The sequence below is a fragment of the Sus scrofa genome, chromosome 5, assembly GCF_054392235.1.
Source record: "Sus scrofa isolate SSC_HxYL_T2T_F1_AM1 chromosome 5, Sscrofa_HxYL_maternal_Yorkshire_Landrace_v2.0, whole genome shotgun sequence".
In the NCBI taxonomy this organism is placed as follows: domain Eukaryota; kingdom Metazoa; phylum Chordata; class Mammalia; order Artiodactyla; family Suidae; genus Sus; species Sus scrofa.
In genome coordinates, this window is record NC_139387.1 from 45473435 (window position 1) to 45501106 (window position 27672).

The following is a 27672-nucleotide window of genomic DNA, read 5'->3' on the forward strand; positions in this document are numbered from 1 at the left end:
GACAACTGGTTGACCCCGCGTGACATGTGGCACATGCCCAAGTCATCCGGGAAAGCAGGTAGGCTGCGGGACCTCGGACCCGAACTTGAGTCGCCTGGGAGAGTTGGTCCATACCACGGTCCCTCGGGCACAGGCCGGAGACGCCCGGGAAAGTCGGTCGACCCCAAGGGCCTTTGGACACAGGGCCAAAGTCGCCCGGGTCAGCTGGTCGACACCGCGGTCCGTCGGTCCAAAGCGCGAGTGTCCCAGGAGAGCTGTGTGACACCGTGGGCCCTCGGAGCCAGGCCGGAGTCGCCTGGGACGTCTGGTTGACCCCGCGGGGCATCGGGCATGTGCTCGACTCGCCCTGTAGATCTGGTCGACCCCGCAGGCCCACGGACTCGAGTGCGAGTCTCCCGGGACACCTGGTGGACCCTGCGGGCCCTCGGACCCGGGACCGAGGGCCTGGAACATCTGGTCGACACCGTGGGCCCTCGGACCCGGGCCCGAGTCACACGGGATAGCTGATCAATAATGCCGGGCCTCGGAACCGGGCCCGAGGTGCCCGGGACAGCTGGTCGACCCCCCGGGCCCTGGGGCACGTGCCTGAGTCGCCCCGGAGACCTGGTCGACCCCGCGGGCCATTGGACCCGAGCGCGATTTGCCCGGAAGAGCTTGTCGAACACATGGGCCCTCGGACCCAGGCCCGAGTGACCCGGGATGGCTGGGCAACACCGCGGTCCCTCCGACCTGAACCCGAATCGCCCGGGACACCTGGTAGACCCGGTGGGACATCGGGCCCGGGCCCAAGACGCCCGGGACAGCAGGTCGACCGAGGGCCCTTGGACCCAAACTCGAGTCGCTTGGGAGAGTGGGTCGACACTGCGGGCACTCGGGCCTGAGCCCGAGTGGCCGGGGAAAGCTGGTAGACCCCGCAGGACCCCGGCCACGGGCCCGAGTCGCCAAAGACATCAGGTCGACATCGCGGGCAGTCGGACATGAGCACGAGGACGCCGGGAATGCTGAACAACCCCGTGGGCAGTGCTACCCAAGCGTGAGTCGCCAGGGTCATCTGGTCGAACCCGTGGGCCCTCGGACACGGGCCTGTGTCACCCGGAGCTGGTCGTCGCGCGGGCATTCGGGCAAGGCCCGTGTTCTTCCGGGACGCCTGTTCGACACCGCGGGCCCTGCGACCAGGGCCCAAGTCGCCCGGGGCAGCTGATCCATGCAGCGGGACATCTGGCACGGGCCCGAGGCGCCTGGGACAGCTGGTCGACCATGGGACCTCGGACCCGAACCGAGTCGCCCGGGAGAGTTGGTCGACACCGCGGGCCCTCGAGCACCGGCCCGAGTCGCCCAATACAGGTGGTCGAACCCGCGGTCCCTAGGACCTGGGCCCGAGTCCCCAGGGACCGCTGGTCGACCCCGGGGTCCATCAGACACAAGTGTGAGTCCCCAGGGAAAGCTGTTCGACACCCAGGCCCTCAGGCACGGTCTCGAGTCGCCCGGGACAGCTGGTCAACACCGAGGGATTTCGGACACGGGCCCCAGTCGCCAGGGACTGCTGGTTGACCCCGCGGGCCATCAGAACAGGGCCTGAGCCGCGCGGGCTTGCTGGTGGACTGCGCAGGCCATTGCACCCGGGCCAATGTCGCCCGGGACATATGGTTGACCCCACGGGCCGTCGGACTCGAGGGCGATCTCCGGGGACACCTGGTCGAACCCACGTGCCCTCTGACACAGGCCCGAGTGCCTGGGACAGCTGGTCGAACACGCGGACCTTCGGATTCAGGCCCGAGTCCACCAGGACAGCGGGTCGACCCGGCGGGCCCTCGGAAACGGGCCAGAGTCCCCTGGGACAGCCTGTGGACACCGCATGCCCGTGGACCCGGGCCCGAGTCCCCCGGGACAGGTGGGCGACCCTGTGGGACCTCAGACCCGGGCCCGAGTTCCCTGGAAAAGCTGGTTGATACCGCGAGCATTCAGACCCAGGCCCGAGTCACCCAGGACATTTGGTCGAAACCGTGGGCCCTCGGAATCAGGCCGGAGTCACCCGGGACAGCTGGTCGACCCCGAAGGTCCTCGGGCACGGGCCCGAGTCACCAGGGATGCCTGGTCGACACCGCAGTGCTTCCCACCAGGGCCCGAGTTGCCCGGGACTGCTGGTCGACCCCGCGTGCACTTGGTCCCAGGCACGAGTCACCAGGGACAGCTGGTTGACACCGCGGGCCTTCAGACACGGGCCCGAGTTGCCCGGGACGCCTGTTTGACACCATGCTCCCTCCGACCAGGGCCCCAGTCACCCTGGACGGCTGGTCGACCCCACGTAACCTAGGACGCAAGCGCGAGTGGTCTGGGACATCTGGTTGACACCGCGGGCCCTCGGAGCTGGGCCGGAGATGCCAGGGACATCTGGTTGACACCGCAGGGCCTTGGGCATGGGCCCGAGTCGCCCGGGACACCTGGTCGACCCTGCAGGCCCTCGCACCCGGGCCCGAGTTGCCAACACATCGGGGCGACCTCGTGGAACCTCGGACACGAGCGCGAGTCACCCAGGACTGCTGGTCAACCCTCCGGGCACTCGGACCAAAGCGCAAATCACAGGGAAAACTGGTCGACCCCGTGGACCTTCAGGAACGGGCCCGAGCCTCCGGGACAGCCTTTCGAGCCCGCAGGCCCTCGGAACCGAACCCAAGTCAGCCAGGACAGCTGGTCGACCCCGCGGGCCTTAGGACCGAAGCGCGAGTCCCCCGGGACATCTGGTCGACACCGCGAGGCCTCGGGAACGGGCCCGAGTCGCCCAGGACAGCTGTTCGACCCCGTGGGCTCTCGGACATTGGCCCTAGTCGCCCGGGACGCCTGTTCGACACCCCGCTCCGTCCGACCAGGGCCCAAGTCCCCCGGGACAGCTGGTCGACCCTGGAGGATATCAGACACAGGCCCGAGTCGACCGGGAGATTTGGACGACAGCGCGGGCCCTCGGGACCAGCCCGAGTCGCCCGGGAAAGGTTGTGGAACCCGCGGGCCCTCGGACATGGGCCCGACTCCCCCAGGATAGCTGGTCGACCCAGCGGGACATCGGGCACGGGCCCGAGTCGCCCGGTACAGATGGTCGACCGCAGGACCTCGGACACGGGCCCAAGTCGCGCGGGTCTGCTGGTCGATCCTGCGGGCCCTCGGTCCCGGGCCCGAATTGCCAAAGACATCGGGTCGACCTCACGGGCCCTCGGACACAAGCGCGTGTTGCCCGGGACTGCTGGTCAACCCCGCGGGAACACGGACCCCAGCGTGAGTCGCCAGGGATAGCTGGTCGAACACGCGGGCCTTCAGACACGGGTCGAGTCGCCCGGGGCAACTGGTGGATGGGGCTGGCCTTCGGGCATGGACAGAGTTCCCCGGGACAGCTGGTCGACACCACGGGATCCTGGATCCGGGCCTGAGTCCCCCGGGACAACTGGTTGACCCCGCGTGACATGTGGCACATGCCCAAGTCATCCGGGAAAGCAGGTAGGCTGCGGGACCTCGGACCCGAACTTGAGTCGCCTGGGAGAGTTGGTCCATACCACGGTCCCTCGGGCACAGGCCGGAGACGCCCGGGAAAGTCGGTCGACCCCAAGGGCCTTTGGACACAGGGCCAAAGTCGCCCGGGTCAGCTGGTCGACACCGCGGTCCGTCGGTCCAAAGCGCGAGTGTCCCAGGAGAGCTGTGTGACACCGTGGGCCCTCGGAGCCAGGCCGGAGTCGCCTGGGACGTCTGGTTGACCCCGCGGGGCATCGGGCATGTGCTCGACTCGCCCTGTAGATCTGGTCGACCCCGCAGGCCCACGGACTCGAGTGCGAGTCTCCCGGGACACCTGGTGGACCCTGTGGGCCCTCGGACCCGGGACCGAGGGCCTGGAACATCTGGTCGACACCGTGGGCCCTCGGACCCGGGCCCGAGTCACACGGGATAGCTGATCAATAATGCCGGGCCTCGGAACCGGGCCCGAGGTGCCCGGGACAGCTGGTTGACCCCCCGGGCCCTGGGGCACGTGCCTGAGTCGCCCCGGAGACCTGGTCGACCCCGCGGGCCATTGGACCCGAGCGCGATTTGCCCGGAAGAGCTTGTCGAACACATGGGCCCTCGGACCCAGGCCCGAGTGACCCGGGATGGCTGGGCAACACCGCGGTCCCTCCGACCTGAACCCGAATCGCCCGGGACACCTGGTAGACCCGGTGGGACATCGGGCCCGGGCCCAAGACGCCCGGGACAGCAGGTCGACCGAGGGCCCTTGGACCCAAACTCGAGTCGCTTGGGAGAGTGGGTCGACACTGCGGGCACTCGGGCCTGAGCCCGAGTGGCCGGGGAAAGCTGGTAGACCCCGCAGGACCCCGGCCACGGGCCCGAGTCGCCAAAGACATCAGGTCGACATCGCGGGCAGTCGGACATGAGCACGAGGATGCCGGGAATGCTGAACAACCCCGTGGGCAGTGCTACCCAAGCGTGAGTCGCCAGGGTCATCTGGTCGAACCCGTGGGCCCTCGGACACGGGCCTGTGTCACCCGGAGCTGGTCGTCGCGCGGGCATTCGGGCAAGGCCCGTGTTCTTCCGGGACGCCTGTTCGACACCGCGGGCCCTGCGACCAGGGCCCAAGTCGCCCGGGGCAGCTGATCCATGCAGCGGGACATCTGGCACGGGCCCGAGGCGCCTGGGACAGCTGGTCGACCATGGGACCTCGGACCCGAACCGAGTCGCCCGGGAGAGTTGGTCGACACCGCGGGCCCTCGAGCACCGGCCCGAGTCGCCCAATACAGGTGGTCGAACCCGCGGTCCCTAGGACCTGGGCCCGAGTCCCCAGGGACCGCTGGTCGACCCCGGGGTCCATCAGACACAAGTGTGAGTCCCCAGGGAAAGCTGTTCGACACCCAGGCCCTCAGGCACGGTCTCGAGTCGCCCGGGACAGCTGGTCAACACCGAGGGATTTCGGACACGGGCCCCAGTCGCCAGGGACTGCTGGTTGACCCCGCGGGCCATCAGAACAGGGCCTGAGCCGCGCGGGCTTGCTGGTGGACTGCGCAGGCCATTGCACCCGGGCCAATGTCGCCCGGGACATATGGTTGACCCCACGGGCCGTCGGACTCGAGGGCGATCTCCGGGGACACCTGGTCGAACCCACGTGCCCTCTGACACAGGCCCGAGTGCCTGGGACAGCTGGTCGAACACGCGGACCTTCGGATTCGGGCCCGAGTCCACCAGGACAGCGGGTCGACCCGGCGGGCCCTCGGAAACGGGCCAGAGTCCCCTGGGACAGCCTGTGGACACCGCATGCCCGTGGACCCGGGCCCGAGTCCCCCGGGACAGGTGGGCGACCCTGTGGGACCTCAGACCCGGGCCCGAGTTCCCTGGAAAAGCTGGTTGATACCGCGAGCATTCAGACCCAGGCCCGAGTCACCCAGGACATTTGGTCGAAACCGTGGGCCCTCGGAATCAGGCCGGAGTCACCCGGGACAGCTGGTCGACCCCGAAGGTCCTCGGGCACGGGCCCGAGTCACCAGGGATGCCTGGTCGACACCGCAGTGCTTCCCACCAGGGCCCGAGTTGCCCGGGACTGCTGGTCGACCCCGCGTGCACTTGGTCCCAGGCACGAGTCACCAGGGACAGCTGGTTGACACCGCGGGCCTTCAGACACGGGCCCGAGTTGCCCGGGACGCCTGTTTGACACCATGCTCCCTCCGACCAGGGCCCCAGTCACCCTGGACGGCTGGTCGACCCCACGTAACCTAGGACGCAAGCGCGAGTGGTCTGGGATATCTGGTTGACACCGCGGGCCCTCGGAGCTGGGCCGGAGATGCCAGGGACATCTGGTTGACACCGCAGGGCCTTGGGCATGGGCCCGAGTCGCCCGGGACACCTGGTCGACCCTGCAGGCCCTCGCACCCGGGCCCGAGTTGCCAACACATCGGGGCGACCTCGTGGAACCTCGGACACGAGCGCGAGTCACCCAGGACTGCTGGTCCACCCTCCGGGCACTCGGACCAAAGCGCAAATCACAGGGAAAACTGGTCGACCCCGTGGGCCTTCAGGAACGGGCCCGAGCCTCCGGGACAGCCTTTCGAGCCCGCAGGCCCTCGGAACCGAACCCAAGTCAGCCAGGACAGCTGGTCGACCCCGCGGGCCTTAGGACCGAAGCGCGAGTCCCCCGGGACATCTGGTCGACACCGCGAGGCCTCGGGAACGGGCCCGAGTCGCCCAGGACAGCTGTTCGACCCCGTGGGCTCTCGGACATTGGCCCTAGTCGCCCGGGACGCCTGTTCGACACCCCGCTCCGTCCGACCAGGGCCCAAGTCCCCCGGGACAGCTGGTCGACCCTGGAGGATATCAGACACAGGCCCGAGTCGACCGGGAGATTTGGACGACAGCGCGGGCCCTCGGGACCAGCCCGAGTCGCCCGGGAAAGGTTGTGGAACCCGCGGGCCCTCGGACATGGGCCCGACTCCCCCAGGATAGCTGGTCGACCCAGCGGGACATCGGGCACGGGCCCGAGTCGCCCGGTACAGATGGTCGACCGCAGGACCTCGGACACGGGCCCAAGTCGCGCGGGTCTGCTGGTCGATCCTGCGGGCCCTCGGTCCCGGGCCCGAATCGCCAAAGACATCGGGTCGACCTCACGGGCCCTCGGACACAAGCGCGTGTTGCCCGGGACTGCTGGTCAACCCCGCGGGAACACGGACCCCAGCGTGAGTCGCCAGGGATAGCTGGTCGAACACGCGGGCCTTCAGACACGGGTCGAGTCGCCCGGGGCAACTGGTGGATGGGGCTGGCCTTCGGGCATGGACAGAGTTCCCCGGGACAGCTGGTCGACACCACGGGATCCTGGATCCGGGCCTGAGTCCCCCGGGACAACTGGTTGACCCCGCGTGACATGTGGCACATGCCCAAGTCATCCGGGAAAGCAGGTAGGCTGCGGGACCTCGGACCCGAACTTGAGTCGCCTGGGAGAGTTGGTCCATACCACGGTCCCTCGGGCACAGGCCGGAGACGCCCGGGAAAGTCGGTCGACCCCAAGGGCCTTTGGACACAGGGCCAAAGTCGCCCGGGTCAGCTGGTCGACACCGCGGTCCGTCGGTCCAAAGCGCGAGTGTCCCAGGAGAGCTGTGTGACACCGTGGGCCCTCGGAGCCAGGCCGGAGTCGCCTGGGACGTCTGGTTGACCCCGCGGGGCATCGGGCATGTGCTCGACTCGCCCTGTAGATCTGGTCGACCCCGCAGGCCCACGGACTCGAGTGCGAGTCTCCCGGGACACCTGGTGGACCCTGTGGGCCCTCGGACCCGGGACCGAGGGCCTGGAACATCTGGTCGACACCGTGGGCCCTCGGACCCGGGCCCGAGTCACACGGGATAGCTGATCAATAATGCCGGGCCTCGGAACCGGGCCCGAGGTGCCCGGGACAGCTGGTTGACCCCCCGGGCCCTGGGGCACGTGCCTGAGTCGCCCCGGAGACCTGGTCGACCCCGCGGGCCATTGGACCCGAGCGCGATTTGCCCGGAAGAGCTTGTCGAACACATGGGCCCTCGGACCCAGGCCCGAGTGACCCGGGATGGCTGGGCAACACCGCGGTCCCTCCGACCTGAACCCGAATCGCCCGGGACACCTGGTAGACCCGGTGGGACATCGGGCCCGGGCCCAAGACGCCCGGGACAGCAGGTCGACCGAGGGCCCTTGGACCCAAACTCGAGTCGCTTGGGAGAGTGGGTCGACACTGCGGGCACTCGGGCCTGAGCCCGAGTGGCCGGGGAAAGCTGGTAGACCCCGCAGGACCCCGGCCACGGGCCCGAGTCGCCAAAGACATCAGGTCGACATCGCGGGCAGTCGGACATGAGCACGAGGATGCCGGGAATGCTGAACAACCCCGTGGGCAGTGCTACCCAAGCGTGAGTCGCCAGGGTCATCTGGTCGAACCCGTGGGCCCTCGGACACGGGCCTGTGTCACCCGGAGCTGGTCGTCGCGCGGGCATTCGGGCAAGGCCCGTGTTCTTCCGGGACGCCTGTTCGACACCGCGGGCCCTGCGACCAGGGCCCAAGTCGCCCGGGGCAGCTGATCCATGCAGCGGGACATCTGGCACGGGCCCGAGGCGCCTGGGACAGCTGGTCGACCATGGGACCTCGGACCCGAACCGAGTCGCCCGGGAGAGTTGGTCGACACCGCGGGCCCTCGAGCACCGGCCCGAGTCGCCCAATACAGGTGGTCGAACCCGCGGTCCCTAGGACCTGGGCCCGAGTCCCCAGGGACCGCTGGTCGACCCCGGGGTCCATCAGACACAAGTGTGAGTCCCCAGGGAAAGCTGTTCGACACCCAGGCCCTCAGGCACGGTCTCGAGTCGCCCGGGACAGCTGGTCAACACCGAGGGATTTCGGACACGGGCCCCAGTCGCCAGGGACTGCTGGTTGACCCCGCGGGCCATCAGAACAGGGCCTGAGCCGCGCGGGCTTGCTGGTGGACTGCGCAGGCCATTGCACCCGGGCCAATGTCGCCCGGGACATATGGTTGACCCCACGGGCCGTCGGACTCGAGGGCGATCTCCGGGGACACCTGGTCGAACCCACGTGCCCTCTGACACAGGCCCGAGTGCCTGGGACAGCTGGTCGAACACGCGGACCTTCGGATTCGGGCCCGAGTCCACCAGGACAGCGGGTCGACCCGGCGGGCCCTCGGAAACGGGCCAGAGTCCCCTGGGACAGCCTGTGGACACCGCATGCCCGTGGACCCGGGCCCGAGTCCCCCGGGACAGGTGGGCGACCCTGTGGGACCTCAGACCCGGGCCCGAGTTCCCTGGAAAAGCTGGTTGATACCGCGAGCATTCAGACCCAGGCCCGAGTCACCCAGGACATTTGGTCGAAACCGTGGGCCCTCGGAATCAGGCCGGAGTCACCCGGGACAGCTGGTCGACCCCGAAGGTCCTCGGGCACGGGCCCGAGTCACCAGGGATGCCTGGTCGACACCGCAGTGCTTCCCACCAGGGCCCGAGTTGCCCGGGACTGCTGGTCGACCCCGCGTGCACTTGGTCCCAGGCACGAGTCACCAGGGACAGCTGGTTGACACCGCGGGCCTTCAGACACGGGCCCGAGTTGCCCGGGACGCCTGTTTGACACCATGCTCCCTCCGACCAGGGCCCCAGTCACCCTGGACGGCTGGTCGACCCCACGTAACCTAGGACGCAAGCGCGAGTGGTCTGGGATATCTGGTTGACACCGCGGGCCCTCGGAGCTGGGCCGGAGATGCCAGGGACATCTGGTTGACACCGCAGGGCCTTGGGCATGGGCCCGAGTCGCCCGGGACACCTGGTCGACCCTGCAGGCCCTCGCACCCGGGCCCGAGTTGCCAACACATCGGGGCGACCTCGTGGAACCTCGGACACGAGCGCGAGTCACCCAGGACTGCTGGTCCACCCTCCGGGCACTCGGACCAAAGCGCAAATCACAGGGAAAACTGGTCGACCCCGTGGGCCTTCAGGAACGGGCCCGAGCCTCCGGGACAGCCTTTCGAGCCCGCAGGCCCTCGGAACCGAACCCAAGTCAGCCAGGACAGCTGGTCGACCCCGCGGGCCTTAGGACCGAAGCGCGAGTCCCCCGGGACATCTGGTCGACACCGCGAGGCCTCGGGAACGGGCCCGAGTCGCCCAGGACAGCTGTTCGACCCCGTGGGCTCTCGGACATTGGCCCTAGTCGCCCGGGACGCCTGTTCGACACCCCGCTCCGTCCGACCAGGGCCCAAGTCCCCCGGGACAGCTGGTCGACCCTGGAGGATATCAGACACAGGCCCGAGTCGACCGGGAGATTTGGACGACAGCGCGGGCCCTCGGGACCAGCCCGAGTCGCCCGGGAAAGGTTGTGGAACCCGCGGGCCCTCGGACATGGGCCCGACTCCCCCAGGATAGCTGGTCGACCCAGCGGGACATCGGGCACGGGCCCGAGTCGCCCGGTACAGATGGTCGACCGCAGGACCTCGGACACGGGCCCAAGTCGCGCGGGTCTGCTGGTCGATCCTGCGGGCCCTCGGTCCCGGGCCCGAATCGCCAAAGACATCGGGTCGACCTCACGGGCCCTCGGACACAAGCGCGTGTTGCCCGGGACTGCTGGTCAACCCCGCGGGAACACGGACCCCAGCGTGAGTCGCCAGGGATAGCTGGTCGAACACGCGGGCCTTCAGACACGGGTCGAGTCGCCCGGGGCAACTGGTGGATGGGGCTGGCCTTCGGGCATGGACAGAGTTCCCCGGGACAGCTGGTCGACACCACGGGATCCTGGATCCGGGCCTGAGTCCCCCGGGACAACTGGTTGACCCCGCGTGACATGTGGCACATGCCCAAGTCATCCGGGAAAGCAGGTAGGCTGCGGGACCTCGGACCCGAACTTGAGTCGCCTGGGAGAGTTGGTCCATACCACGGTCCCTCGGGCACAGGCCGGAGACGCCCGGGAAAGTCGGTCGACCCCAAGGGCCTTTGGACACAGGGCCAAAGTCGCCCGGGTCAGCTGGTCGACACCGCGGTCCGTCGGTCCAAAGCGCGAGTGTCCCAGGAGAGCTGTGTGACACCGTGGGCCCTCGGAGCCAGGCCGGAGTCGCCTGGGACGTCTGGTTGACCCCGCGGGGCATCGGGCATGTGCTCGACTCGCCCTGTAGATCTGGTCGACCCCGCAGGCCCACGGACTCGAGTGCGAGTCTCCCGGGACACCTGGTGGACCCTGCGGGCCCTCGGACCCGGGACCGAGGGCCTGGAACATCTGGTCGACACCGTGGGCCCTCGGACCCGGGCCCGAGTCACACGGGATAGCTGATCAATAATGCCGGGCCTCGGAACCGGGCCCGAGGTGCCCGGGACAGCTGGTCGACCCCCCGGGCCCTGGGGCACGTGCCTGAGTCGCCCCGGAGACCTGGTCGACCCCGCGGGCCATTGGACCCGAGCGCGATTTGCCCGGAAGAGCTTGTCGAACACATGGGCCCTCGGACCCAGGCCCGAGTGACCCGGGATGGCTGGGCAACACCGCGGTCCCTCCGACCTGAACCCGAATCGCCCGGGACACCTGGTAGACCCGGTGGGACATCGGGCCCGGGCCCAAGACGCCCGGGACAGCAGGTCGACCGAGGGCCCTTGGACCCAAACTCGAGTCGCTTGGGAGAGTGGGTCGACACTGCGGGCACTCGGGCCTGAGCCCGAGTGGCCGGGGAAAGCTGGTAGACCCCGCAGGACCCCGGCCACGGGCCCGAGTCGCCAAAGACATCAGGTCGACATCGCGGGCAGTCGGACATGAGCACGAGGATGCCGGGAATGCTGAACAACCCCGTGGGCAGTGCTACCCAAGCGTGAGTCGCCAGGGTCATCTGGTCGAACCCGTGGGCCCTCGGACACGGGCCTGTGTCACCCGGAGCTGGTCGTCGCGCGGGCATTCGGGCAAGGCCCGTGTTCTTCCGGGACGCCTGTTCGACACCGCGGGCCCTGCGACCAGGGCCCAAGTCGCCCGGGGCAGCTGATCCATGCAGCGGGACATCTGGCACGGGCCCGAGGCGCCTGGGACAGCTGGTCGACCATGGGACCTCGGACCCGAACCGAGTCGCCCGGGAGAGTTGGTCGACACCGCGGGCCCTCGAGCACCGGCCCGAGTCGCCCAATACAGGTGGTCGAACCCGCGGTCCCTAGGACCTGGGCCCGAGTCCCCAGGGACCGCTGGTCGACCCCGGGGTCCATCAGACACAAGTGTGAGTCCCCAGGGAAAGCTGTTCGACACCCAGGCCCTCAGGCACGGTCTCGAGTCGCCCGGGACAGCTGGTCAACACCGAGGGATTTCGGACACGGGCCCCAGTCGCCAGGGACTGCTGGTTGACCCCGCGGGCCATCAGAACAGGGCCTGAGCCGCGCGGGCTTGCTGGTGGACTGCGCAGGCCATTGCACCCGGGCCAATGTCGCCCGGGACATATGGTTGACCCCACGGGCCGTCGGACTCGAGGGCGATCTCCGGGGACACCTGGTCGAACCCACGTGCCCTCTGACACAGGCCCGAGTGCCTGGGACAGCTGGTCGAACACGCGGACCTTCGGATTCGGGCCCGAGTCCACCAGGACAGCGGGTCGACCCGGCGGGCCCTCGGAAACGGGCCAGAGTCCCCTGGGACAGCCTGTGGACACCGCATGCCCGTGGACCCGGGCCCGAGTCCCCCGGGACAGGTGGGCGACCCTGTGGGACCTCAGACCCGGGCCCGAGTTCCCTGGAAAAGCTGGTTGATACCGCGAGCATTCAGACCCAGGCCCGAGTCACCCAGGACATTTGGTCGAAACCGTGGGCCCTCGGAATCAGGCCGGAGTCACCCGGGACAGCTGGTCGACCCCGAAGGTCCTCGGGCACGGGCCCGAGTCACCAGGGATGCCTGGTCGACACCGCAGTGCTTCCCACCAGGGCCCGAGTTGCCCGGGACTGCTGGTCGACCCCGCGTGCACTTGGTCCCAGGCACGAGTCACCAGGGACAGCTGGTTGACACCGCGGGCCTTCAGACACGGGCCCGAGTTGCCCGGGACGCCTGTTTGACACCATGCTCCCTCCGACCAGGGCCCCAGTCACCCTGGACGGCTGGTCGACCCCACGTAACCTAGGACGCAAGCGCGAGTGGTCTGGGATATCTGGTTGACACCGCGGGCCCTCGGAGCTGGGCCGGAGATGCCAGGGACATCTGGTTGACACCGCAGGGCCTTGGGCATGGGCCCGAGTCGCCCGGGACACCTGGTCGACCCTGCAGGCCCTCGCACCCGGGCCCGAGTTGCCAACACATCGGGGCGACCTCGTGGAACCTCGGACACGAGCGCGAGTCACCCAGGACTGCTGGTCCACCCTCCGGGCACTCGGACCAAAGCGCAAATCACAGGGAAAACTGGTCGACCCCGTGGGCCTTCAGGAACGGGCCCGAGCCTCCGGGACAGCCTTTCGAGCCCGCAGGCCCTCGGAACCGAACCCAAGTCAGCCAGGACAGCTGGTCGACCCCGCGGGCCTTAGGACCGAAGCGCGAGTCCCCCGGGACATCTGGTCGACACCGCGAGGCCTCGGGAACGGGCCCGAGTCGCCCAGGACAGCTGTTCGACCCCGTGGGCTCTCGGACATTGGCCCTAGTCGCCCGGGACGCCTGTTCGACACCCCGCTCCGTCCGACCAGGGCCCAAGTCCCCCGGGACAGCTGGTCGACCCTGGAGGATATCAGACACAGGCCCGAGTCGACCGGGAGATTTGGACGACAGCGCGGGCCCTCGGGACCAGCCCGAGTCGCCCGGGAAAGGTTGTGGAACCCGCGGGCCCTCGGACATGGGCCCGACTCCCCCAGGATAGCTGGTCGACCCAGCGGGACATCGGGCACGGGCCCGAGTCGCCCGGTACAGATGGTCGACCGCAGGACCTCGGACACGGGCCCAAGTCGCGCGGGTCTGCTGGTCGATCCTGCGGGCCCTCGGTCCCGGGCCCGAATCGCCAAAGACATCGGGTCGACCTCACGGGCCCTCGGACACAAGCGCGTGTTGCCCGGGACTGCTGGTCAACCCCGCGGGAACACGGACCCCAGCGTGAGTCGCCAGGGATAGCTGGTCGAACACGCGGGCCTTCAGACACGGGTCGAGTCGCCCGGGGCAACTGGTGGATGGGGCTGGCCTTCGGGCATGGACAGAGTTCCCCGGGACAGCTGGTCGACACCACGGGATCCTGGATCCGGGCCTGAGTCCCCCGGGACAACTGGTTGACCCCGCGTGACATGTGGCACATGCCCAAGTCATCCGGGAAAGCAGGTAGGCTGCGGGACCTCGGACCCGAACTTGAGTCGCCTGGGAGAGTTGGTCCATACCACGGTCCCTCGGGCACAGGCCGGAGACGCCCGGGAAAGTCGGTCGACCCCAAGGGCCTTTGGACACAGGGCCAAAGTCGCCCGGGTCAGCTGGTCGACACCGCGGTCCGTCGGTCCAAAGCGCGAGTGTCCCAGGAGAGCTGTGTGACACCGTGGGCCCTCGGAGCCAGGCCGGAGTCGCCTGGGACGTCTGGTTGACCCCGCGGGGCATCGGGCATGTGCTCGACTCGCCCTGTAGATCTGGTCGACCCCGCAGGCCCACGGACTCGAGTGCGAGTCTCCCGGGACACCTGGTGGACCCTGCGGGCCCTCGGACCCGGGACCGAGGGCCTGGAACATCTGGTCGACACCGTGGGCCCTCGGACCCGGGCCCGAGTCACACGGGATAGCTGATCAATAATGCCGGGCCTCGGAACCGGGCCCGAGGTGCCCGGGACAGCTGGTCGACCCCCCGGGCCCTGGGGCACGTGCCTGAGTCGCCCCGGAGACCTGGTCGACCCCGCGGGCCATTGGACCCGAGCGCGATTTGCCCGGAAGAGCTTGTCGAACACATGGGCCCTCGGACCCAGGCCCGAGTGACCCGGGATGGCTGGGCAACACCGCGGTCCCTCCGACCTGAACCCGAATCGCCCGGGACACCTGGTAGACCCGGTGGGACATCGGGCCCGGGCCCAAGACGCCCGGGACAGCAGGTCGACCGAGGGCCCTTGGACCCAAACTCGAGTCGCTTGGGAGAGTGGGTCGACACTGCGGGCACTCGGGCCTGAGCCCGAGTGGCCGGGGAAAGCTGGTAGACCCCGCAGGACCCCGGCCACGGGCCCGAGTCGCCAAAGACATCAGGTCGACATCGCGGGCAGTCGGACATGAGCACGAGGATGCCGGGAATGCTGAACAACCCCGTGGGCAGTGCTACCCAAGCGTGAGTCGCCAGGGTCATCTGGTCGAACCCGTGGGCCCTCGGACACGGGCCTGTGTCACCCGGAGCTGGTCGTCGCGCGGGCATTCGGGCAAGGCCCGTGTTCTTCCGGGACGCCTGTTCGACACCGCGGGCCCTGCGACCAGGGCCCAAGTCGCCCGGGGCAGCTGATCCATGCAGCGGGACATCTGGCACGGGCCCGAGGCGCCTGGGACAGCTGGTCGACCATGGGACCTCGGACCCGAACCGAGTCGCCCGGGAGAGTTGGTCGACACCGCGGGCCCTCGAGCACCGGCCCGAGTCGCCCAATACAGGTGGTCGAACCCGCGGTCCCTAGGACCTGGGCCCGAGTCCCCAGGGACCGCTGGTCGACCCCGGGGTCCATCAGACACAAGTGTGAGTCCCCAGGGAAAGCTGTTCGACACCCAGGCCCTCAGGCACGGTCTCGAGTCGCCCGGGACAGCTGGTCAACACCGAGGGATTTCGGACACGGGCCCCAGTCGCCAGGGACTGCTGGTTGACCCCGCGGGCCATCAGAACAGGGCCTGAGCCGCGCGGGCTTGCTGGTGGACTGCGCAGGCCATTGCACCCGGGCCAATGTCGCCCGGGACATATGGTTGACCCCACGGGCCGTCGGACTCGAGGGCGATCTCCGGGGACACCTGGTCGAACCCACGTGCCCTCTGACACAGGCCCGAGTGCCTGGGACAGCTGGTCGAACACGCGGACCTTCGGATTCGGGCCCGAGTCCACCAGGACAGCGGGTCGACCCGGCGGGCCCTCGGAAACGGGCCAGAGTCCCCTGGGACAGCCTGTGGACACCGCATGCCCGTGGACCCGGGCCCGAGTCCCCCGGGACAGGTGGGCGACCCTGTGGGACCTCAGACCCGGGCCCGAGTTCCCTGGAAAAGCTGGTTGATACCGCGAGCATTCAGACCCAGGCCCGAGTCACCCAGGACATTTGGTCGAAACCGTGGGCCCTCGGAATCAGGCCGGAGTCACCCGGGACAGCTGGTCGACCCCGAAGGTCCTCGGGCACGGGCCCGAGTCACCAGGGATGCCTGGTCGACACCGCAGTGCTTCCCACCAGGGCCCGAGTTGCCCGGGACTGCTGGTCGACCCCGCGTGCACTTGGTCCCAGGCACGAGTCACCAGGGACAGCTGGTTGACACCGCGGGCCTTCAGACACGGGCCCGAGTTGCCCGGGACGCCTGTTTGACACCATGCTCCCTCCGACCAGGGCCCCAGTCACCCTGGACGGCTGGTCGACCCCACGTAACCTAGGACGCAAGCGCGAGTGGTCTGGGACATCTGGTTGACACCGCGGGCCCTCGGAGCTGGGCCGGAGATGCCAGGGACATCTGGTTGACACCGCAGGGCCTTGGGCATGGGCCCGAGTCGCCCGGGACACCTGGTCGACCCTGCAGGCCCTCGCACCCGGGCCCGAGTTGCCAACACATCGGGGCGACCTCGTGGAACCTCGGACACGAGCGCGAGTCACCCAGGACTGCTGGTCCACCCTCCGGGCACTCGGACCAAAGCGCAAATCACAGGGAAAACTGGTCGACCCCGTGGGCCTTCAGGAACGGGCCCGAGCCTCCGGGACAGCCTTTCGAGCCCGCAGGCCCTCGGAACCGAACCCAAGTCAGCCAGGACAGCTGGTCGACCCCGCGGGCCTTAGGACCGAAGCGCGAGTCCCCCGGGACATCTGGTCGACACCGCGAGGCCTCGGGAACGGGCCCGAGTCGCCCAGGACAGCTGTTCGACCCCGTGGGCTCTCGGACATTGGCCCTAGTCGCCCGGGACGCCTGTTCGACACCCCGCTCCGTCCGACCAGGGCCCAAGTCCCCCGGGACAGCTGGTCGACCCTGGAGGATATCAGACACAGGCCCGAGTCGACCGGGAGATTTGGACGACAGCGCGGGCCCTCGGGACCAGCCCGAGTCGCCCGGGAAAGGTTGTGGAACCCGCGGGCCCTCGGACATGGGCCCGACTCCCCCAGGATAGCTGGTCGACCCAGCGGGACATCGGGCACGGGCCCGAGTCGCCCGGTACAGATGGTCGACCGCAGGACCTCGGACACGGGCCCAAGTCGCGCGGGTCTGCTGGTCGATCCTGCGGGCCCTCGGTCCCGGGCCCGAATCGCCAAAGACATCGGGTCGACCTCACGGGCCCTCGGACACAAGCGCGTGTTGCCCGGGACTGCTGGTCAACCCCGCGGGAACACGGACCCCAGCGTGAGTCGCCAGGGATAGCTGGTCGAACACGCGGGCCTTCAGACACGGGTCGAGTCGCCCGGGGCAACTGGTGGATGGGGCTGGCCTTCGGGCATGGACAGAGTTCCCCGGGACAGCTGGTCGACACCACGGGATCCTGGATCCGGGCCTGAGTCCCCCGGGACAACTGGTTGACCCCGCGTGACATGTGGCACATGCCCAAGTCATCCGGGAAAGCAGGTAGGCTGCGGGACCTCGGACCCGAACTTGAGTCGCCTGGGAGAGTTGGTCCATACCACGGTCCCTCGGGCACAGGCCGGAGACGCCCGGGAAAGTCGGTCGACCCCAAGGGCCTTTGGACACAGGGCCAAAGTCGCCCGGGTCAGCTGGTCGACACCGCGGTCCGTCGGTCCAAAGCGCGAGTGTCCCAGGAGAGCTGTGTGACACCGTGGGCCCTCGGAGCCAGGCCGGAGTCGCCTGGGACGTCTGGTTGACCCCGCGGGGCATCGGGCATGTGCTCGACTCGCCCTGTAGATCTGGTCGACCCCGCAGGCCCACGGACTCGAGTGCGAGTCTCCCGGGACACCTGGTGGACCCTGCGGGCCCTCGGACCCGGGACCGAGGGCCTGGAACATCTGGTCGACACCGTGGGCCCTCGGACCCGGGCCCGAGTCACACGGGATAGCTGATCAATAATGCCGGGCCTCGGAACCGGGCCCGAGGTGCCCGGGACAGCTGGTCGACCCCCCGGGCCCTGGGGCACGTGCCTGAGTCGCCCCGGAGACCTGGTCGACCCCGCGGGCCATTGGACCCGAGCGCGATTTGCCCGGAAGAGCTTGTCGAACACATGGGCCCTCGGACCCAGGCCCGAGTGACCCGGGATGGCTGGGCAACACCGCGGTCCCTCCGACCTGAACCCGAATCGCCCGGGACACCTGGTAGACCCGGTGGGACATCGGGCCCGGGCCCAAGACGCCCGGGACAGCAGGTCGACCGAGGGCCCTTGGACCCAAACTCGAGTCGCTTGGGAGAGTGGGTCGACACTGCGGGCACTCGGGCCTGAGCCCGAGTGGCCGGGGAAAGCTGGTAGACCCCGCAGGACCCCGGCCACGGGCCCGAGTCGCCAAAGACATCAGGTCGACATCGCGGGCAGTCGGACATGAGCACGAGGATGCCGGGAATGCTGAACAACCCCGTGGGCAGTGCTACCCAAGCGTGAGTCGCCAGGGTCATCTGGTCGAACCCGTGGGCCCTCGGACACGGGCCTGTGTCACCCGGAGCTGGTCGTCGCGCGGGCATTCGGGCAAGGCCCGTGTTCTTCCGGGACGCCTGTTCGACACCGCGGGCCCTGCGACCAGGGCCCAAGTCGCCCGGGGCAGCTGATCCATGCAGCGGGACATCTGGCACGGGCCCGAGGCGCCTGGGACAGCTGGTCGACCATGGGACCTCGGACCCGAACCGAGTCGCCCGGGAGAGTTGGTCGACACCGCGGGCCCTCGAGCACCGGCCCGAGTCGCCCAATACAGGTGGTCGAACCCGCGGTCCCTAGGACCTGGGCCCGAGTCCCCAGGGACCGCTGGTCGACCCCGGGGTCCATCAGACACAAGTGTGAGTCCCCAGGGAAAGCTGTTCGACACCCAGGCCCTCAGGCACGGTCTCGAGTCGCCCGGGACAGCTGGTCAACACCGAGGGATTTCGGACACGGGCCCCAGTCGCCAGGGACTGCTGGTTGACCCCGCGGGCCATCAGAACAGGGCCTGAGCCGCGCGGGCTTGCTGGTGGACTGCGCAGGCCATTGCACCCGGGCCAATGTCGCCCGGGACATATGGTTGACCCCACGGGCCGTCGGACTCGAGGGCGATCTCCGGGGACACCTGGTCGAACCCACGTGCCCTCTGACACAGGCCCGAGTGCCTGGGACAGCTGGTCGAACACGCGGACCTTCGGATTCGGGCCCGAGTCCACCAGGACAGCGGGTCGACCCGGCGGGCCCTCGGAAACGGGCCAGAGTCCCCTGGGACAGCCTGTGGACACCGCATGCCCGTGGACCCGGGCCCGAGTCCCCCGGGACAGGTGGGCGACCCTGTGGGACCTCAGACCCGGGCCCGAGTTCCCTGGAAAAGCTGGTTGATACCGCGAGCATTCAGACCCAGGCCCGAGTCACCCAGGACATTTGGTCGAAACCGTGGGCCCTCGGAATCAGGCCGGAGTCACCCGGGACAGCTGGTCGACCCCGAAGGTCCTCGGGCACGGGCCCGAGTCACCAGGGATGCCTGGTCGACACCGCAGTGCTTCCCACCAGGGCCCGAGTTGCCCGGGACTGCTGGTCGACCCCGCGTGCACTTGGTCCCAGGCACGAGTCACCAGGGACAGCTGGTTGACACCGCGGGCCTTCAGACACGGGCCCGAGTTGCCCGGGAGGCCTGTTTGACACCATGCTCCCTCCGACCAGGGCCCCAGTCACCCTGGACGGCTGGTCGACCCCACGTAACCTAGGACGCAAGCGCGAGTGGTCTGGGACATCTGGTTGACACCGCGGGCCCTCGGAGCTGGGCCGGAGATGCCAGGGACATCTGGTTGACACCGCAGGGCCTTGGGCATGGGCCCGAGTCGCCCGGGACACCTGGTCGACCCTGCAGGCCCTCGCACCCGGGCCCGAGTTGCCAACACATCGGGGCGACCTCGTGGAACCTCGGACACGAGCGCGAGTCACCCAGGACTGCTGGTCCACCCTCCGGGCACTCGGACCAAAGCGCAAATCACAGGGAAAACTGGTCGACCCCGTGGGCCTTCAGGAACGGGCCCGAGCCTCCGGGACAGCCTTTCGAGCCCGCAGGCCCTCGGAACCGAACCCAAGTCAGCCAGGACAGCTGGTCGACCCCGCGGGCCTTAGGACCGAAGCGCGAGTCCCCCGGGACATCTGGTCGACACCGCGAGGCCTCGGGAACGGGCCCGAGTCGCCCAGGACAGCTGTTCGACCCCGTGGGCTCTCGGACATTGGCCCTAGTCGCCCGGGACGCCTGTTCGACACCCCGCTCCGTCCGACCAGGGCCCAAGTCCCCCGGGACAGCTGGTCGACCCTGGAGGATATCAGACACAGGCCCGAGTCGACCGGGAGATTTGGACGACAGCGCGGGCCCTCGGGACCAGCCCGAGTCGCCCGGGAAAGGTTGTGGAACCCGCGGGCCCTCGGACATGGGCCCGACTCCCCCAGGATAGCTGGTCGACCCAGCGGGACATCGGGCACGGGCCCGAGTCGCCCGGTACAGATGGTCGACCGCAGGACCTCGGACACGGGCCCAAGTCGCGCGGGTCTGCTGGTCGATCCTGCGGGCCCTCGGTCCCGGGCCCGAATCGCCAAAGACATCGGGTCGACCTCACGGGCCCTCGGACACAAGCGCGTGTTGCCCGGGACTGCTGGTCAACCCCGCGGGAACACGGACCCCAGCGTGAGTCGCCAGGGATAGCTGGTCGAACACGCGGGCCTTCAGACACGGGTCGAGTCGCCCGGGGCAACTGGTGGATGGGGCTGGCCTTCGGGCATGGACAGAGTTCCCCGGGACAGCTGGTCGACACCACGGGATCCTGGATCCGGGCCTGAGTCCCCCGGGACAACTGGTTGACCCCGCGTGACATGTGGCACATGCCCAAGTCATCCGGGAAAGCAGGTAGGCTGCGGGACCTCGGACCCGAACTTGAGTCGCCTGGGAGAGTTGGTCCATACCACGGTCCCTCGGGCACAGGCCGGAGACGCCCGGGAAAGTCGGTCGACCCCAAGGGCCTTTGGACACAGGGCCAAAGTCGCCCGGGTCAGCTGGTCGACACCGCGGTCCGTCGGTCCAAAGCGCGAGTGTCCCAGGAGAGCTGTGTGACACCGTGGGCCCTCGGAGCCAGGCCGGAGTCGCCTGGGACGTCTGGTTGACCCCGCGGGGCATCGGGCATGTGCTCGACTCGCCCTGTAGATCTGGTCGACCCCGCAGGCCCACGGACTCGAGTGCGAGTCTCCCGGGACACCTGGTGGACCCTGCGGGCCCTCGGACCCGGGACCGAGGGCCTGGAACATCTGGTCGACACCGTGGGCCCTCGGACCCGGGCCCGAGTCACACGGGATAGCTGATCAATAATGCCGGGCCTCGGAACCGGGCCCGAGGTGCCCGGGACAGCTGGTCGACCCCCCGGGCCCTGGGGCACGTGCCTGAGTCGCCCCGGAGACCTGGTCGACCCCGCGGGCCATTGGACCCGAGCGCGATTTGCCCGGAAGAGCTTGTCGAACACATGGGCCCTCGGACCCAGGCCCGAGTGACCCGGGATGGCTGGGCAACACCGCGGTCCCTCCGACCTGAACCCGAATCGCCCGGGACACCTGGTAGACCCGGTGGGACATCGGGCCCGGGCCCAAGACGCCCGGGACAGCAGGTCGACCGAGGGCCCTTGGACCCAAACTCGAGTCGCTTGGGAGAGTGGGTCGACACTGCGGGCACTCGGGCCTGAGCCCGAGTGGCCGGGGAAAGCTGGTAGACCCCGCAGGACCCCGGCCACGGGCCCGAGTCGCCAAAGACATCAGGTCGACATCGCGGGCAGTCGGACATGAGCACGAGGACGCCGGGAATGCTGAACAACCCCGTGGGCAGTGCTACCCAAGCGTGAGTCGCCAGGGTCATCTGGTCGAACCCGTGGGCCCTCGGACACGGGCCTGTGTCACCCGGAGCTGGTCGTCGCGCGGGCATTCGGGCAAGGCCCGTGTTCTTCCGGGACGCCTGTTCGACACCGCGGGCCCTGCGACCAGGGCCCAAGTCGCCCGGGGCAGCTGATCCATGCAGCGGGACATCTGGCACGGGCCCGAGGCGCCTGGGACAGCTGGTCGACCATGGGACCTCGGACCCGAACCGAGTCGCCCGGGAGAGTTGGTCGACACCGCGGGCCCTCGAGCACCGGCCCGAGTCGCCCAATACAGGTGGTCGAACCCGCGGTCCCTAGGACCTGGGCCCGAGTCCCCAGGGACCGCTGGTCGACCCCGGGGTCCATCAGACACAAGTGTGAGTCCCCTTGCACAGCTGTTCGACACCCAGGCCCTCAGGCACGGTCTCGAGTCGCCCGGGACAGCTGGTCAACACCGAGGGATTTCGGACACGGGCCCCAGTCGCCAGGGACTGCTGGTTGACCCCGCGGGCCATCAGAACAGGGCCTGAGCCGCGCGGGCTTGCTGGTGGACTGCGCAGGCCATTGCACCCGGGCCAATGTCGCCCGGGACATATGGTTGACCCCACGGGCCGTCGGACTCGAGGGCGATCTCCGGGGACACCTGGTCGAACCCACGTGCCCTCTGACACAGGCCCGAGTGCCTGGGACAGCTGGTCGAACACGCGGACCTTCGGATTCGGGCCCGAGTCCACCAGGACAGCGGGTCGACCCGGCGGGCCCTCGGAAACGGGCCAGAGTCCCCTGGGACAGCCTGTGGACATCGCATGCCCGTGGACCCGGGCCCGAGTCCCCCGGGACAGGTGGGCGACCCTGTGGGACCTCAGACCCGGGCCCGAGTTCCCTGGAAAAGCTGGTTGATACCGCGAGCATTCAGACCCAGGCCCGAGTCACCCAGGACATTTGGTCGAAACCGTGGGCCCTCGGAATCAGGCCGGAGTCACCCGGGACAGCTGGTCGACCCCGAAGGTCCTCGGGCACGGGCCCGAGTCACCAGGGATGCCTGGTCGACACCGCAGTGCTTCCCACCAGGGCCCGAGTTGCCCGGGACTGCTGGTCGACCCCGCGTGCACTTGGTCCCAGGCACGAGTCACCAGGGACAGCTGGTTGACACCGCGGGCCTTCAGACACGGGCCCGAGTTGCCCGGGACGCCTGTTTGACACCATGCTCCCTCCGACCAGGGCCCCAGTCACCCTGGAAGGCTGGTCGACCCCACGTAACCTAGGACGCAAGCGCGAGTGGTCTGGGACATCTGGTTGACACCGCGGGCCCTCGGAGCTGGGCCGGAGATGCCAGGGACATCTGGTTGACACCGCAGGGCCTTGGGCATGGGCCCGAGTCGCCCGGGACACCTGGTCGACCCTGCAGGCCCTCGCACCCGGGCCCGAGTTGCCAACACATCGGGGCGACCTCGTGGAACCTCGGACACGAGCGCGAGTCACCCAGGACTGCTGGTCCACCCTGCGGGCACTCGGACCAAAGCGCAAATCACAGGGAAAACTGGTCGACCCCGTGGGCCTTCAGGAACGGGCCCGAGCCTCCGGGACAGCCTTTCGAGCCCGCAGGCCCTCGGAACCGAACCCAAGTCAGCCAGGACAGCTGGTCCACCCCGCGGGCCTTAGGACCGAAGCGCGAGTCCCCCGGGACATCTGGTCGACACCGCGAGGCCTCGGGAACGGGCCCGAGTCGCCCAGGACAGCTGTTCGACCCCGTGGGCTCTCGGACATTGGCCCTAGTCGCCCGGGACGCCTGTTCGACACCCCGCTCCGTCCGACCAGGGCCCAAGTCCCCCGGGACAGCTGGTCGACCCTGGAGGATATCAGACACAGGCCCGAGTCGACCGGGAGATTTGGACGACAGCGCGGGCCCTCGGGACCAGCCCGAGTCGCCCGGGAAAGGTTGTGGAACCCGCGGGCCCTCGGACATGGGCCCGACTCCCCCAGGATAGCTGGTCGACCCAGCGGGACATCGGGCACGGGCCCGAGTCGCCCGGTACAGATGGTCGACCGCAGGACCTCGGACACGGGCCCAAGTCGCGCGGGTCTGCTGGTCGATCCTGCGGGCCCTCGGTCCCGGGCCCGAATCGCCAAAGACATCGGGTCGACCTCACGGGCCCTCGGACACAAGCGCGTGTTGCCCGGGACTGCTGGTCAACCCCGCGGGAACACGGACCCCAGCGTGAGTCGCCAGGGATAGCTGGTCGAACACGCGGGCCTTCAGACACGGGTCGAGTCGCCCGGGGCAACTGGTGGATGGGGCTGGCCTTCGGGCATGGACAGAGTTCCCCGGGACAGCTGGTCGACACCACGGGATCCTGGACCCGGGCCTGAGTCCCCCGGGACAACTGGTTGACCCCGCGTGACATGTGGCACATGCCCAAGTCATCCGGGAAAGCAGGTAGGCTGCGGGACCTCGGACCCGAACTTGAGTCGCCTGGGAGAGTTGGTCCATACCACGGTCCCTCGGGCACAGGCCGGAGACGCCCGGGAAAGTCGGTCGACCCCAAGGGCCTTTGGACACAGGGCCAAAGTCGCCCGGGTCAGCTGGTCGACCCCGCGGTCCGTCGGTCCAAAGCGCGAGTGTCCCAGGAGAGCTGTGTGACACCGTGGGCCCTCGGAGCCAGGCCGGAGTCGCCTGGGACGTCTGGTTGACCCCGCGGGGCATCGGGCATGTGCTCGACTCGCCCTGTAGATCTGGTCGACCCCGCAGGCCCACGGACTCGAGTGTGAGTCTCCCGGGACACCTGGTGGACCCTGCGGGCCCTCGGACCCGGGACCGAGGGCCTGGAACATCTGGTCGACACCGTGGGCCCTCGGACCCGGGCCCGAGTCACACGGGATAGCTGATCAATAATGCCGGGCCTCGGAACCGGGCCCGAGGTGCCCGGGACAGCTGGTCGACCCCCCGGGCCCTGGGGCACGTGCCTGAGTCGCCCCGGAGACCTGGTCGACCCCGCGGGCCATTGGACCCGAGCGCGATTTGCCCGGAAGAGCTTGTCGAACACATGGGCCCTCGGACCCAGGCCCGAGTGACCCGGGATGGCTGGGCAACACCGCGGTCCCTCCGACCTGAACCCGAATCGCCCGGGACACCTGGTAGACCCGGTGGGACATCGGGCCCGGGCCCAAGACGCCCGGGACAGCAGGTCGACCGAGGGCCCTTGGACCCAAACTCGAGTCGCTTGGGAGAGTGGGTCGACACTGCGGGCACTCGGGCCTGAGCCCGAGTGGCCGGGGAAAGCTGGTAGACCCCGCAGGACCCCGGCCACGGGCCCGAGTCGCCAAAGACATCAGGTCGACATCGCGGGCAGTCGGACATGAGCACGAGGACGCCGGGAATGCTGAACAACCCCGTGGGCAGTGCTACCCAAGCGTGAGTCGCCAGGGTCATCTGGTCGAACCCGTGGGCCCTCGGACACGGGCCTGTGTCACCCGGAGCTGGTCGTCGCGCGGGCATTCGGGCAAGGCCCGTGTTCTTCCGGGACGCCTGTTCGACACCGCGGGCCCTGCGACCAGGGCCCAAGTCGCCCGGGGCAGCTGATCCATGCAGCGGGACATCTGGCACGGGCCCGAGGCGCCTGGGACAGCTGGTCGACCATGGGACCTCGGACCCGAACCGAGTCGCCCGGGAGAGTTGGTCGACACCGCGGGCCCTCGAGCACCGGCCCGAGTCGCCCAATACAGGTGGTCGAACCCGCGGTCCCTAGGACCTGGGCCCGAGTCCCCAGGGACCGCTGGTCGACCCCGGGGTCCATCAGACACAAGTGTGAGTCCCCTTGCACAGCTGTTCGACACCCAGGCCCTCAGGCACGGTCTCGAGTCGCCCGGGACAGCTGGTCAACACCGAGGGATTTCGGACACGGGCCCCAGTCGCCAGGGACTGCTGGTTGACCCCGCGGGCCATCAGAACAGGGCCTGAGCCGCGCGGGCTTGCTGGTGGACTGCGCAGGCCATTGCACCCGGGCCAATGTCGCCCGGGACATATGGTTGACCCCACGGGCCGTCGGACTCGAGGGCGATCTCCGGGGACACCTGGTCGAACCCACGTGCCCTCTGACACAGGCCCGAGTGCCTGGGACAGCTGGTCGAACACGTGGACCTTCGGATTCGGGCCCGAGTCCACCAGGACAGCGGGTCGACCCGGCGGGCCCTCGGAAACGGGCCAGAGTCCCCTGGGACAGCCTGTGGACACCGCATGCCCGTGGACCCGGGCCCGAGTCCCCCGGGACAGGTGGGCGACCCTGTGGGACCTCAGACCCGGGCCCGAGTTCCCTGGAAAAGCTGGTTGATACCGCGAGCATTCAGACCCAGGCCCGAGTCACCCAGGACATTTGGTCGAAACCGTGGGCCCTCGGAATCAGGCCGGAGTCACCCGGGACAGCTGGTCGACCCCGAAGGTCCTCGGGCACGGGCCCGAGTCACCAGGGATGCCTGGTCGACACCGCAGTGCTTCCCACCAGGGCCCGAGTTGCCCGGGACTGCTGGTCGACCCCGCGTGCACTTGGTCCCAGGCACGAGTCACCAGGGACAGCTGGTTGACACCGCGGGCCTTCAGACACGGGCCCGAGTTGCCCGGGACGCCTGTTTGACACCATGCTCCCTCCGACCAGGGCCCCAGTCACCCTGGACGGCTGGTCGACCCCACGTAACCTAGGACGCAAGCGCGAGTGGTCTGGGACATCTGGTTGACACCGCGGGCCCTCGGAGCTGGGCCGGAGATGCCAGGGACATCTGGTTGACACCGCAGGGCCTTGGGCATGGGCCCGAGTCGCCCGGGACACCTGGTCGACCCTGCAGGCCCTCGCACCCGGGCCCGAGTTGCCAACACATCGGGGCGACCTCGTGGAACCTCGGACACGAGCGCGAGTCACCCAGGACTGCTGGTCCACCCTCCGGGCACTCGGACCAAAGCGCAAATCACAGGGAAAACTGGTCGACCCCGTGGGCCTTCAGGAACGGGCCCGAGCCTCCGGGACAGCCTTTCGAGCCCGCAGGCCCTCGGAACCGAACCCAAGTCAGCCAGGACAGCTGGTCCACCCCGCGGGCCTTAGGACCGAAGCGCGAGTCCCCCGGGACATCTGGTCGACACCGCGAGGCCTCGGGAACGGGCCCGAGTCGCCCAGGACAGCTGTTCGACCCCGTGGGCTCTCGGACATTGGCCCTAGTCGCCCGGGACGCCTGTTCGACACCCCGCTCCGTCCGACCAGGGCCCAAGTCCCCCGGGACAGCTGGTCGACCCTGGAGGATATCAGACACAGGCCCGAGTCGACCGGGAGATTTGGACGACAGCGCGGGCCCTCGGGACCAGCCCGAGTCGCCCGGGAAAGGTTGTGGAACCCGCGGGCCCTCGGACATGGGCCCGACTCCCCCAGGATAGCTGGTCGACCCAGCGGGACATCGGGCACGGGCCCGAGTCGCCCGGTACAGATGGTCGACCGCAGGACCTCAGACACGGGCCCAAGTCGCGCGGGTCTGCTGGTCGATCCTGCGGGCCCTCGGTCCCGGGCCCGAATCGCCAAAGACATCGGGTCGACCTCACGGGCCCTCGGACACAAGCGCGTGTTGCCCGGGACTGCTGGTCAACCCCGCGGGAACACGGACCCCAGCGTGAGTCGCCAGGGATAGCTGGTCGAACACGCGGGCCTTCAGACACGGGTCGAGTCGCCCGGGGCAACTGGTGGATGGGGCTGGCCTTCGGGCATGGACAGAGTTCCCCGGGACAGCTGGTCGACACCACGGGATCCTGGATCCGGGCCTGAGTCCCCCGGGACAACTGGTTGACCCCACGTGACATGTGGCACATGCCCAAGTCATCCGGGAAAGCAGGTAGGCTGCGGGACCTCGGACCCGAACTTGAGTCGCCTGGGAGAGTTGGTCCATACCACGGTCCCTCGGGCACAGGCCGGAGACGCCCGGGAAAGTCGGTCGACCCCAAGGGCCTTTGGACACAGGGCCAAAGTCGCCCGGGTCAGCTGGTCGACACCGCGGTCCGTCGGTCCAAAGCGCGAGTGTCCCA